We start from the raw sequence: 13,881 nt of genomic DNA, 5'->3' as shown, positions 1-13,881 counted from the left end.
TAAGTGCTCCACATATGTTTGTAAACACCCCATGACAATTGTGGAGCTCTTTTCAATTGCAAAGGGTGCAGCTGCAACTGCTTGTTTGCAGGCAAACTGTCACTGCATGACAGAGTCGAGTGTGTCACTGTAATACGCTAGTGACTTATGGCCCATTGTGCTGTTCTGACTGTACTGCTGTCATGAGTGTGCCATTCGAGTGTGAGAAAATATAAAAATCCTCTGTGTAATCTGGAGTGGCAAGGACAGGTGCTGTCGAGATCACTTCTTTTAAGTCATTGAAACTTGTTATCATCTCTGGGGTCCACTCTATTTTGTTGCTCTCTTTTTGCACTTCCTTGAGGCCTTGGAGGAGTGGTCTTGTGTATGCTGCATAATCTAGAATCCATGCCCTGCAATAATTGCACAATCCTAAAACGTTTTGCATGTCTTTTACTCTGAGTGGTTTGGGAGTGGCATGCACTGTTGCTGCCCTGTCAAGGATTATTATTTCTCTGTCCTTTGAAATCAGTTTCCCCAGTTAAAGTACTTCCAGTTGGCAGTATTTTAGTTTTACCTTGTCCACTTTGTACCCTTTCCTTGCTAGCAACTGCAGTAGTGCTATAGAGTCCCTTTGACAGCCCTGCTTGCTGTTGCTGCAGACAAGTAGGTCATCTATGTATTGAATTATCGTGCTGGGTACTTGAATGTTCCCCAAGTCTTCATGTTGAAAATGCTGGGCTTTCGCAGTACCCATGGGGGAAAAGGAGTGTGTTTGTAGCGCCTTCCGCCCAGGGTAAATGCTGTGAGGTATTGTGAGTCTGGATGTAGGGGAACTGAGAAGGTGTTTTTCGAATCTACTGCAGTGAAATGTGTTGCCTCTTTGGGTATACTACACAAAATGGATGCCGGGTTGGGGACAAGTGGAAATTCCTTCTGTACTACGTCATTAAGGGGTAAGAGATCCTGGATCATCCTCGAACTACCCTCTGTTGCCTTTTTAATGGGGTATATGGGCGTATTACAACAAGGGATCATAGTACCCTCAACTTCACCTTGCAACAGGGCCTGCAGTGTTTCTCTGATCCCATCCCCTGCTTCCCTAAACAGCGGGTATTGTTTAACCCGCGGGAGCACTGCCCCTGGCTTGAGTGTGATTATAGGTGTCACTTCAGCATCCCTACATAGTGTGGGTTTGTTGTCCATAAATGTGTGGGGACGTGCTGTAGGTCTGCCTGGCTGAATGGGGGTGGTGCGGCAACAGCCTTGAGGGGGCTCTGAACTTTTCTGTATTGCACCATGATCTCACAGGGTACACAGATCTTGAGGAGGATCTCCCCATCATTAATGTCATCCTCAAAAAGTTCTTAATCAGTCAATTCTCTCAGGAGTATGGCGGGATCAATAGAGAGCACAGTGCGCCATTCGCACTTTGGGGGTCTTTACCTAGCACTACAATCCTTTTCGCAGACACAAGTAAACCTTCTAAGTCTAATGATATTATTGTTCCTGCAACCAGCTTGGAGAATACTACAGGTCAGAAAATGAAATCAGTGGGCACTCTCCAGCACATTTTTGTAATCTGAGGGACCACTCATGCAAGTACTTTAATGACGTAAATAAACATGTCAGGGTGGACAGGGATACCTCCCACTGCCACATCACTCGCCACGGCATGTATCACTAGCATTGCTCTTAGGGAGCACGAGCCAGGTGTGTCGCAGACAATGCCTCTGTGTCTGTAAATGAGATTGTCATGTTCAACTTGCTAAGCAGGTCCCTACTGAGCAAGTTGACAGGCAAACTCTCCGAGTATAGGAGGGGGGGCCCATACAACCTTCCCTCCCACTTTGACATCTATATCTTTTTGTTTAAGGAAAACAGCCCCAGAGAATCCCTATGTTTTCGAGAGTCTTTCCTGATAGCGGGAAGTTACCTTTGCTGATGCACGACTTCTCTGCTCCTGAGTCTGTCATAAAGATGAATTGTTTGTTCCCTATCTCTGCCCCCACCAACAGTTCCTCTTCTGGATTTAGGGTCATTGACGGGACTGGACACGCAAGTGCTCTCTGTGGGCTGTCCTGGTATGTGTCCGTCCCAGGGAACGAGAAAGAGGTTCCGCCACAACTGTAGCGCCTTGAAATGGAGCCGCTGCGCTGTTAGGTGTGGTACCAAAAGCGTGTCTGTTTTCTGTTGGCTATTGGTTAGAGCGGGGCTGGTATGGCTGGATTGCTTGCTGCTGGTGGTGTAGGTGATCTGGTCAGGGGATTTGTGGGGGTAACTGCATGTAAGCCTGATGGAGCTCATATGGTATCACAGTTATCCTTGGAGGTGGTCTTTGGGGGGGCTACCTGGATGCGGACACTTGTAATTCTGCTGGGTTTAATTGTAGTTCCCTCCCTGCCTACTTTGACACCCTCTTGGAACCCACCTCGTCCTCGTTGCTGTCCTCCTTGCCACTGTGTTCCTGAAAATTGCTGGTTTCCTCCCCACTGCCCTTGTCCTCCTTCAGCCCACACCACCACTATTCTTGCCTGGGTCGCATTAGAGACGCACCCTTCCTCCACGTCTGCTCCAGGGGCGGCCCTGTCGATACTGCGGCCACTTTCACTAGTTTATTTTGAACTAGTTTCACTTCCTCAGCCTGTCGCCTTCGTATAGTTTCCTTTTCTCGCTCTTTGATTCTTCTACAGTAGTGAACTATAATACTCTGAATTTCGGGCCACCCCTTAGCTTACACCCCAGCTATCTTGTCAATTGCTTTCTGTACTTCTTTGGGGAGGCCTCTTTCTACTATAAAATAGAAAAGTGAGGATGACTGATCCCAGGCACTGCCCGTTTCTGCTCTCCACATCTCTTGAACCCTAAGAATATACTGTGCAGTGTCTTCCTCGTCTCCCATTGTGCACTGCATTATTGACTGTAATTCTGGGTTGTCTGGGAATGTTCATCGCAATGCATCCCATACTCGTGCTCTAATCTTGTTGAACGATGCTCCATCATGGGCATCATTGCTCAATGTACTCCAACTGTGGCTACCAATAAACTCTTGATGTCCCCTATTGCTAGGGTACCCCTGCCGTGTTTTTTTTCAAATGCATATATCCATGTCCCAGCCCCCGCCGTGGGTTGGGGGAGCGCTTTAACTTTATTTTTGTCTTCTTTGTGCCCAGGGTACATAGTGCGGTCGCCCTGCGCCCTTGTGTATTAGGGGTATTTGCATTTGAATTTTTTCTTTTGCCGCCCTTAGTTACACTTGCCTTTTTCGTGCTAACGCTATTCTGCAAAACCTCTCTTACTCCTACGTCCCATGCCCTTTCCTCCATACTGTATGGGCGTCTCTTGCTAGGGACGGGAGACGGAAACTTTTTTCTTTTTAAATTTCAACTTTTATTGAATTTTATGAGGATCATAATTCACATTTGAAACATTGGATCTGTTTAAGAAAATACAAGAGAACAAACAATGCAAGTGTGTGCTTTAGCTCCCCTTTTGTTTATGGAAATCCAACCATTCTATTTTGACAGACCCATTGTCTCTGTGAATGGCTGCAGTTAAATGTTGCATCCCGTCTAAATTCCGGGCAGTGATGACCCATACGTTCTTTCTAGGGGGAGCTCTCTTTTCCATTGTGTTGCAGAACATGCCCTTACAGCAAGGAGCAGGCTGTGAATCATTTTAGGCAATATAATGTAGTCTCCTTCCTGTTCTTGTAGGCCAAATAGTATTAGCATCAGTGTTTTCCCCCTTGTGATCCTGTCTAAGACTTTAATCCAACTAAGGACTGATTGAGAGATGGATCAATCGGTCTAATGCCAGACTAGTCCGGGAATCTGAAATCAGACAGTGTGTGGCTACAACAAGGTAGTTTGAGAGAAAGAGAAACTGAGATGTGAGAAAAGCATCTCGCATACCGTCTGGAGGCCAACACAGAGAAAGAGTTGAACCAGTGTGGTGGTTGTGTGACCTGTAAAGGGTGAACGGTGTGGTCCGACAACTATGCAGTGACTGCCAAGCAGAGCCTGTCACAGAACTGCATAGGCAAACAAGCAGAAGGTGAATCAACCATAGTGGTGACGGGTGGATCGTGTGGTCCGAAACCGCCAGCTACAAGTAGCAGCAAGAGCAAGCAGGTCCAACTCGAAAACGATATTGGAGTTGATAAAGAACTGAACCCTTTTGCCCCAAAAGGAAAGTAAAATAAAATCCTGGAACCCAGGTAACCCACTCTCTGTCAAACCTGAGAGGGGCCGAGAAGCTTTGAAAGACATTTATAAAAGTTAATGACTTACCGGGATAGATCTCCCTTGCTGAAGTGCTCAACCCAAAGGCTTCGAGAATCGCAGCGGTGTAGGCAGGTCATTCATCGAGGTACACAATAAAGCGGGATAACCTGACAGTAAATACTCCTGACGAAGTGGGTAAAGGACCCTGTTTCAGCAAAGACCAGCGTCCTTTGGAAGTTCCCAGATACAAAAAGGGGCAGTCTTTCCAAAGCCACAAAGGGACATGCCCTTCAAGAGAAGTTACTGTGGGGAACCTCAGAAGATTAAGGAAAACCAGGACCCCTGGGGATTAGTCCCAGTGATCTTCCTGACTTGGTTATTTTGTCAAGACCGTATCTGCCATGAGTCAACCCCCCCTGCCCCCCAGACCCCCACCGGCTATCCTTAATAATCCCTCGTAAAGATATTTCTTTCTAAATTAAAGAGGGGAAGAACTTACATACGGAAAACCCTAACTTTATTTTACAGGACTGGCTTAGACTAGGAGAAGGGAGGCATTCTCCTGGTGCCCGAGAAGAGCCTCTTTGTTTTCTTTAGTTTATTTGTTATGTTCTTGTGGTAGGGAAAGAATGGTAGTCGACCAGGACAGAGTATTTTTAGTTTCTACTGACAGAACCAAGTTATCTTTTGTTGAGGTAGGGAAACCACCTCGGGTAGTAGGGGAAGATAGGATTTTGGCACAACTAATAAAGGTCTTTAGCCAAAATCTAAATCCACCTGGTCAGACTCCTCGTTCTTTGTCACCACTCTTCCTCCAGGTGTTTTTTCCCACTGCTTTTTCTCTCTGATCTCACTGTACTTTCCCTCTTCAGAACTAGCTCCTTCTGCCAAGTGTTTTTCTCTGTGTGAATCTCCTTCTCTTTTTCCTCCTCCTTGCCTCCATTGCATCCCTATCTATCTCTTATCACCTTCATGCGTCCACTTCTTCACCTCAGGTTTTCTTCTTGCTCCCCCTTCCTCTCCCAACATTTCTCGCAGTCTGTCTCCGAACTTCCACACCACTGACTGGGCCAAGCACATTTTTATGTCCGGGCCAATGAGCGCAGCATTGGGGATACCTGATGGCCTTTATCGTTCACAAATCCAGAACGGGTGCTTGTCCTAACTGTCCCCTTCAACAAATGTGAAACTGCTAATATTGGCAAGCCTGTTCGATGGCCCATAGGGGATGTGTCATTTTGGAGTCTGCTGGCTCTCTGGTAAGGGCTGCCTGACTCCGCCATATTACCCCCCTCGTCGGTCTGCCCATCTTCTCGTATATTTACGGGTATTCATTAACAGGGACGCTGCTTTTTGGGGCAGTGAGTGTTAGTAAGTTAGGACTTTGTGCTGCCTTACTAAACACAACGCCATTGATGGGGTTGAGGTCCTGCGATATCCTCAGTATATCACCTTATAGGCCATCCAGGCAGGGCAGGAGGTTAGTCAGTCAAGGCTGGAATGTGACCCTAGTTCCAAGGAATTCCAGGGTCACATTCCAGCCTTTTATCAGTCACCCCAATCTCAACCCTATAAGTCCTGTACGCATTTATCCAAGCCTTCTTGGATGCGTAAATTTAAGGTGGTCTAACCTTACTCCTTGTGTGTCATGTGTTCTGTTGTTACCCATCGTTACACCGGGCAGCTACCGGGCAGCTGCACACTGTGACACACCACTGGGGTTTCATTTCTTTTAACAAATGTGTTCTTATATTTAAACAAATTATCAACACAGAGCTGTATGCCCGTGCTCTCCTTCATTTACCTGAATGTTGTGTTTGTATCCATTCAATATGACATTATTTTTCAGGAATGTTCGAGTACTATCATTCAGTTTGAAACATAAAGATTTTTGTTTTTTGTTTTACTGGTTCAAATAATGTATGTGCATTGTCCCTAAACCAAGGTTCTTATATTTATCAGTATACCTTTTGCACTTGTCAACCTGTAATGCAATTTAAAATTTTGAACCAGAGGTAGAAAATATTATCAGTATTTAAGATAAATGATTTGCTTTCTTGTCAGTAATTGAATTATTCATACGATCAACCAAGTGTAGCTCCAATAATCAAGCAACGTGTTTATATTTTCCAAAATGTAGACCTTTTCTAGTCACCCATGATTCCCCTTGGCATTCATACATTTATTTCTGTGGGCATCCGTTGTGTGGCCGTGTATCGTGCCTTCCTTTGTTTTTCTCCAGTTAATTAGTATGCTTCGAAGCACATTCCTAGGTAAGGAGCGCCATGCTTGTATACGTGAAAGATCCTATTCAGTTTCTGAGGTGATTTTCATGTAACACGTAGATAGAGGACTGTGTTCCGTAATGCGCGTTCCTCCTTCATGGGTGTCCAGGTTGTCGGTTGCGATTACGATCGTTCTTCTGATTTCCATTTGTTTAAGCTTTATAAATGTGGGGAACGCTTCAACACCACTTCCCCAGTAACTAATTTAAATATACATTTGTAAAACATATTGTGGGTAATTTTACAAAAATGTCTAACCGCATGCAGGGGACTGCCAATGTTAACAATTGCATGTTGTTGCGTCCCCGGAATGCAATTTTCAACATTTACAAAGCAGACTGTGGAAGTGAAAAGTAAAACCAGACAAAATCGTCTTTGCTCTTCACGTTTACTTCTCCTTTTGTTAAAAACTCAAATTAAACTTTGCAGACAGTTTTAAAGAGGTGCTAAATGGATGCAGATTCAATAGGAATCCACTTGTATTGTGTCTGCAAAAAAAATGTCATGCAGGCATGAAAAGAATCGTACTTTTAAGACGGAGGCGGAAAGCATGGCAGAGACATTAACTCCTCTTTGTCCCCTTTTCCTTCTAAGCTATTGGAAATGCCCATTTTAACATGATCCCCCCCATTCCCTGGGTTTCAGAGACGTGGTGACCCCAATCTTGCCGTCTGCGCTTGATTATATTGCTTTTTTTGGTAATCTTTCGCTATGAAAAAAATAGGGTTCCATGTAATAATAAATTGGGACATTATTGCATGGAACTTGCGGGGGACACCCCTGCTACCCCCAAACCCCCCCCCTTTTTTTTTGGGCTGCCCCTGTCCCTATATATATGGTCACCAATATAATATAATATATAATATCGCCACAACCTTTTCTCAGCGATATTATATACGGCGACCATATATATGGGGATAATATTACCTGATACCAAAAATAGATGAAGGACCAAGTGCCATCATTGGTGATTAGTTTGACAATGGTTTGTGTTACTGGTCACCGCGTCTTTAAGAGTGGCCCAATGACGTACATTTGGGGAGAGTTTGAGGGAAGGCGCGGTTCGCTCCAGTTACAGTTGTAACTAAATAAAGAAAGGTTACGTTCCACCTCTCCGGCTGTGTGCGTGTTTATTCAGGCCCGATCCCGGGCAACACTGGCGACGAGGACCGTCCCACACATGCCAGAGTCCTCCTTGGTGGCAGTCCGCCATGCCTCCTGGCCTCTGGAATCCGCCACGCCTCCTCCTCCTCCTGTCGTTGCCGGCGATCCTGCCGCGCATACACCCCAGCCCCCTGGCAGTCCGCCAGGCCTTCTCTTGACGTTGCTGGCGATCCCGCCACGCATACCCTCCTGCCCTTGGCAGCCTGCCAAACCTACAGTGCGACGGTGCTCCGCTCCATCCTGCTCCGGAGCTCCAGCGTTCCACGCCATCCACGTGGCCTTGCTGAAGCGGCTGCTACACACGCCCTGCAGAAAGAGTGGCCGGCCCCTCAACGCCCCACGAGGCCCGAAGCCTCCATTTCAACGACAACAGACAACCTGCGCAGACAACGGTGAGCGGCCCCCTCCCCAACACACGCCACGCTCCACACGCCTCCTTGGGAACAACAGCCCCAAACCCCAAGGAACATCTGCCTGCTAAAGAGACCACACAGCCTAAAAGACTAAGCCTGGACACATTGGCCCACGTGTTCTCATCCAACGGACACATGGTGCTTACTAAACTTATCACCCAGTCACGCCGCCATCTTTGTGTCCACGCAAATAAAAATAATAAAGTGAAATCGGTGTCCTCCTACACCCCAACCGTTGGCACCCACATGCTACCGCCAACAGTCGGCACACTATAAAGGGCTCATCATCTCCACAGGATGAGCAATCCAGCATCGCCCCAGCCAGTCCGCGTGGCCAAATCTATCCAGCTACGGATGCCACCACCATTCACCACGACGCCGCAACCCACAAAAGGTCCAAAGTGGACTGAGTGGATGGAAGATTTCCACCATTTTGTGAGGGCTTCAGGAGACGGCGACTCTCCCCACATAAGGGACACCTTCCTCAATCTGGTGGGGAGGGGATAAAGACTATCGTTAAGACCATTCCAGCAGCTGAACAAAATGACTTTGCAGCTTTAATCAAAGAACTTGACAAACTACTCATAATTGAACCCAATCTCGATTATGAAAGAAATCTTTTCAACCAGTGCTCTCAGAAACCCCAAGAGACGGTGGACGAATATATAACCCGTAAAAGGCGCCTACTGTCAATTCAAATTTTTCTCTTTAGACGAAGCAATACGCCTAAGAGGCGTATACGCGTATATACGCGTATACGAAGCAATACGCCTAAGAAGGCTGCCTATCACCTGCACTCAAGAAGCAGCTGTTTAACAAATCCCTCACTATCCCCGAAGTCAGTTAACTTGCCCGCATTTTTGAGAGAGCTGACGCCTAAGCTGCTTCCATGACCGGCACCAGCAACCCAAAACAAGACACTACTGAACTCATAGCCTCTGTCTAGCCACCTCGCCAGGGCGATAAAGGACCATACCCATACAGATCACAAGCCCTACAAGTACCACGTCAACAGAGGCAATGTTACCGCTGCGGTATGGCATTTCCACACTCAGGATCCTGCCCAGCACTATCACAAGGATGTACGAACTGCGGAAGAGAGGGACATTTTCAATCGGTATGTAGAGAAGGGAAACCCTTCCCCACAATACGACCCCAAGCACCAATCAGGATGCCCTTCCGCCCACCATTCCTCCAGTATGGACCACAGAGGTACTATCAACCGAACCAGTGGCGATATGTGAGAGCCGTAGACGAATATCAAGCTCACGAATACCCACCAACACAGGACTACACAGACCAACCACAATACCTCACCGATGAATACGACAACCCACCGGAAGGATATGGAGAGGATGCATACTACCACGACCCCACAACAACTGCGAACACCATGCACTACGACCCACATAACCAAGATGAGTACGTTACCTTGTGCTCGACAGCGAAGAATCCAGAGAAGCCCTGAAAATAGCAATCAAAATGGAAAACTGTCTGTTTCACTTCATGGTGGACTCAGGCGCCACCGTACACATTATGGGCGAGCAAGATTACTCAAGAATCTGAAACCCACCGGCGCTCGAACCTTCACAGTCCAGAATCTTCCAGTGGGGGGCAGCCACACCCCTACAGACTATCGGACACTTTACGCGCCACTTTCTCTTAAATGTTCGACAAGTGGACACCACCGTCCACGTTATTCGATCCCTCACCAAAGGGCGATGCTTCCTCAGTTACTACACCGCCTCTCGCCTGGGCCTGATTGAGATCCACGTGGGAGCAGGAGACACCATCACCTCAACCACGATCCGACAAGAGTCAAAGGAACAGATCAGGACGATCCTCTACGGGCAATCCCAAAACCTCATTACGAAAGCGGAGATCATGCAAAAATTCCCGAATCTATGCACCGGCCTAGGAAAACTTAAAGGTCCCCCAATCAAACTACACATAGACCCAACAGTGAGACCCGTGCCGCAACACCCAAGGAGAGTCGGATTTCACCTTCAGGAAGCAGTGTCTCGAGAACTTAGACAACTACTCTCTGATGGCATTATTGAGCCAGCGACAGGACCAACTCCATGGGTCTCCCCCCATGTCATCGTACCCAAGGATGGGGGCAGACTATGCCTAGGCATCGATATGAGAGTGGCTAACACCGCCATCCAGCGCGAGAGACATCCAGGCCCGTGCATCGAGGACACGATAGTGCAATTGAACAACGCTCGCATGTTCTCCAAACTCGATTTAATCCAGGGATACCACCAACTGGAGTTGCACTCTGACTCAATAGCAATAACAACCTTTGCGACAAACGACAGGTTGTTCAGATACCGGAGACTGAACTTTGGCATCTCATCCACCGCTGAAATCTTTCAGGAGGCCGTGCGACAAATCAGGCCAATCCGGGTAGCCTTAAACTACAGCAACGATATCCTCATCTTTGTCTCATCGAAGGAAGCTCACGACACCGCCCTCCTTGCCACTTGTGAGGCAATACAAGCCACTGGCCTCACGCTCAACATTGAAAAATGCTGGTTCAGCAAGTCAAAGCTCACATTTTTCGGCCACATCTTCTCGAGCGAGGGAGTGATGCCTGACCCTGAGAAAGTAGACACCATTACAAAGCTTAAAGAACCACAACAGGCAGCCGATGTCCGCTCCTTCCTAGGCATGGCCGGATACTGCGCCAGGTACATACCGCATTACGCCTTGCTCACGGAACCATTCAGGAAACTTCTACAGAAGGAAGCGACATTCGACTGGTCACCAGCGTGCCAACGCGCATTCAGTGCCATCAAACAAGCTCTCATGGAAGCCCAACGTCTTGCTTATTTCAACCCGACCTGGCACACAGAAGTGATAGTGGACGCCGGTCCAGTCGGCCTGGGAGCTATCCTAGCACAGACGAGCGGAGCAGACGTCAACCCCAAGCACGTGGTAGCATATACAAGCAGAGCACTGTCCACCCCAGAAACGGCCTACTTGTAGGCCGAAAAAGAAAGCCTAGCCGCAGTCTGGGCATGTGAACATTTTCACAACTTCTTCATCCGAAAAAAATTCACCTTGATAACAGACCACCAGGCATTGCTCTCACTATTCGGCAATCCACATACCAAGATGCCTCTGAGAATAGAGAGATGGGGCACCCTCCTTCAAGAATATGATTACGACATCATTCACCAACCCAGAGGCGATCTAAACCCTGCCGACTACCTGTCGTGACATCCAGTGGGGACCCCACTGATACGAAGAGGGGATTTTGCTTATGTCAACTACGTAGCAGCAAACTCACTACCACCCGCACTATCGATGGACATGGTCGCTGCGGCCCCAGCTGCGGACCCCACGACCTCACTCGCCATTAGCCTAACGTTGACCAACAAATGGAGAGACCACTGACGAGCAATGTTAGCCCACCCGGGGGTCTGCAAAGAAGAAATTGAAAGACTAGCCAGAGTACATAACAAATTGGCTGTCAAAGACCACAACATACTACTCAGAGGCTGCAGCATCGTCATCCCAGCCACTCTGAGAGCAGATGTCATCCGCACTGCACACGAAGGACATCGGGGGGCCGAAAACACAAAAAAACAACTGCAATGCCATGTCTGGTTCCCATTCCTGGACTCAACAGTGGAAGAATGGATAAAGACCTGTCATGCCTCCCAGTGCACGTCGCCAGCCGAAACTCCTGCTCCTCTACAACACACACAAATACCAGATCACCCCTGGGAAAGAGTGGCCATGGACTTTTACGGACCCACGGAATCAGGCGACTATCTTCTCCTCCTGATCGACGAATACTCGCGATTCCCCATAGTCAAGAAGCTAGTGTCATGATGCCTACCACCAGGCATCCGGACCAAGCCCATCAGCCCCGGGAGCAGGCATCTAGACATTTAGTAAAACCTCAGCAGCCCCGGCTAGGGGCTATCTGGGTTCAGTCCTGGCGCCTTAGGCGCCATGCTCCTAGTAGGAATTGGTCCTGGTGCCTAAGGCACCAGGCTCATAGTCATGACTTCCCTCAGGAAGACCATGCTGCAAATGACTCCAATCCAACATGAAGGCTGAAAGGGACTATTTTTCTACAGGGACTATTTTTTACTCGGGTGTGGTTCTAGGGACTTCTTACCTGGGACTACTTTTGAGGCTATTTAAACCACGCCCGACCAGCAACACACGCTTCGCATTATTCTGCATCCAGCAGCGTAACACTCACTGTGCCTGCAGCCTGCATCCAGTCTTCTGCCACGCCCGCTTCGAATCCGGAGCTCCTAAAACAAAGAGGAAAGAAAGGGACAAGGTTAGAAAACAAACTTATTTCTATTCCACACCTGATTCTGGATCCATCTTGTCTCCGGACCTGTAAAGAACATCATTTCTGCACGCGCGGCACCTCCAGCTGCAGCGCCGCGCCATACTCACCAGTCTTCACAGCATCCTTCGGGTCGGTGCTGCCTCCATCATTTCTTCACCGAACTTCGGCACCTAGGAGACAAAAGAAAACCACAAGGTGAGCCGAGGGAACCAACAAATATAATTCTTACCACCATAGACTTACCTGATTTACCACCGGAGGCATCCTTTTGTGACTCTCCATATTTTCACGTGCCGCATCTGTAAAGAGAAACAAAACAACACGTTTTCCTTGTGCAACATTTACCGGACAGCGCCGGGTAATACAGACTCTTACATGAGCGCCACCAGCTGCCATAAGAGCATCTTTTCACGAGCCAGCTGCAAGACAAGAAAGGAAGGGAGGAAACAAGAGTGAACATCGGACATATTGAACTCTATGAACTTAATACTTACTGGTCCTCACCAGGAACCTCAGAGTCAATACTCTCCGGAACTCTCCCGAGCCTTCAAACCAGTGAAGTAACTGGAATCGACGCGCCCCTGCAAATCCACGCAGGATGGAGAGCTCATCTTTCAAGAATATAAGGTGAGATTGCTGTGAGGGCATTTCGGAGGTGATTAGTTGGGGAGGACTGTGGGGGTGCCATCACTTGAATCCACAAGTGGCTAAATCCATCTCTTCCCTTGCAGGAGAATATTTCTACGTGTTAAGCAGACAAGATTAGGAGGGCAGATCCAGTCAGTCATCGCTGCACTACTCATCACATGGGTGGAGACCGCAGCTGTCCAGGTCTGACCGACGCCCCTGTGGGAGCCAGGTGAGCGTAACAGCTAGCCACTACAGTCTTTCCCCAAGTGGCCGCAGTACTAGATGAAGTACTTAATGAATGGGGCATTCCCAGAGTAATCAAGTCCGACAACGGACCACCTTTCAACGGCTATGAGTTTGCAGCGCTTGCAAGACACCTAGGGTTCAAACACATGAAAATGACACCTCGACACCCGCAAGCAAATGGAATGGCGGAACGATTCATGGCGTCAATAAAGAAGACGATCCAGAGAGTCTGCATTGAGGCAATTAACCCACATCAAGCACTGTGCCGGCTCCTCAGAGACTACCTAAATACACCCCACGAAGCCATGAACAAAACCCCGGCCGAACTCATGGTCCGGTATGAAGTGCACACCCGCATCCTACGAAACCCATCAGACACAGAGACCTCAGATACTGAAATACTTCAATGAGATGCAGAATTGAAAGAAAGGGCGAAGCAGGACACAAGGCGCAAGGCAACGCCAAAAGACTTTCAGATTGGAGATGAAGTTCTGGTACAACAGCCCATGATACGAAAGACAGACCCACGATTTGCCCAGAGCCCCATGAGAGTTACAGCTGTGAAAGGGACAATGGTGACAGCCCAAGACCACGATAAGGCCATCACGTGGAACTGT

General features: G+C 48.1%; 1 protein-coding gene across 2 annotated transcripts in view; it reads left to right on the top strand.

Annotated features, from left to right (window-relative positions):
- Positions 1 to 13,881, top strand: part of ACOXL (acyl-CoA oxidase like) — a 1,650,624-nt gene that overhangs the window by 1,179,984 nt on the left and 456,759 nt on the right. The window lies entirely within an intron of this gene.

This window comes from Ambystoma mexicanum, chromosome 4p (assembly GCF_040938575.1).
Source record: "Ambystoma mexicanum isolate Mex_15411 chromosome 4p, UKY_AmexF1_1, whole genome shotgun sequence".
In the NCBI taxonomy this organism is placed as follows: Eukaryota; Metazoa; Chordata; class Amphibia; order Caudata; family Ambystomatidae; genus Ambystoma; species Ambystoma mexicanum.
The sequence above is the reverse complement of the archived record's forward strand: the minus strand, read 5'-3'. Positions and strand labels throughout refer to the sequence as shown.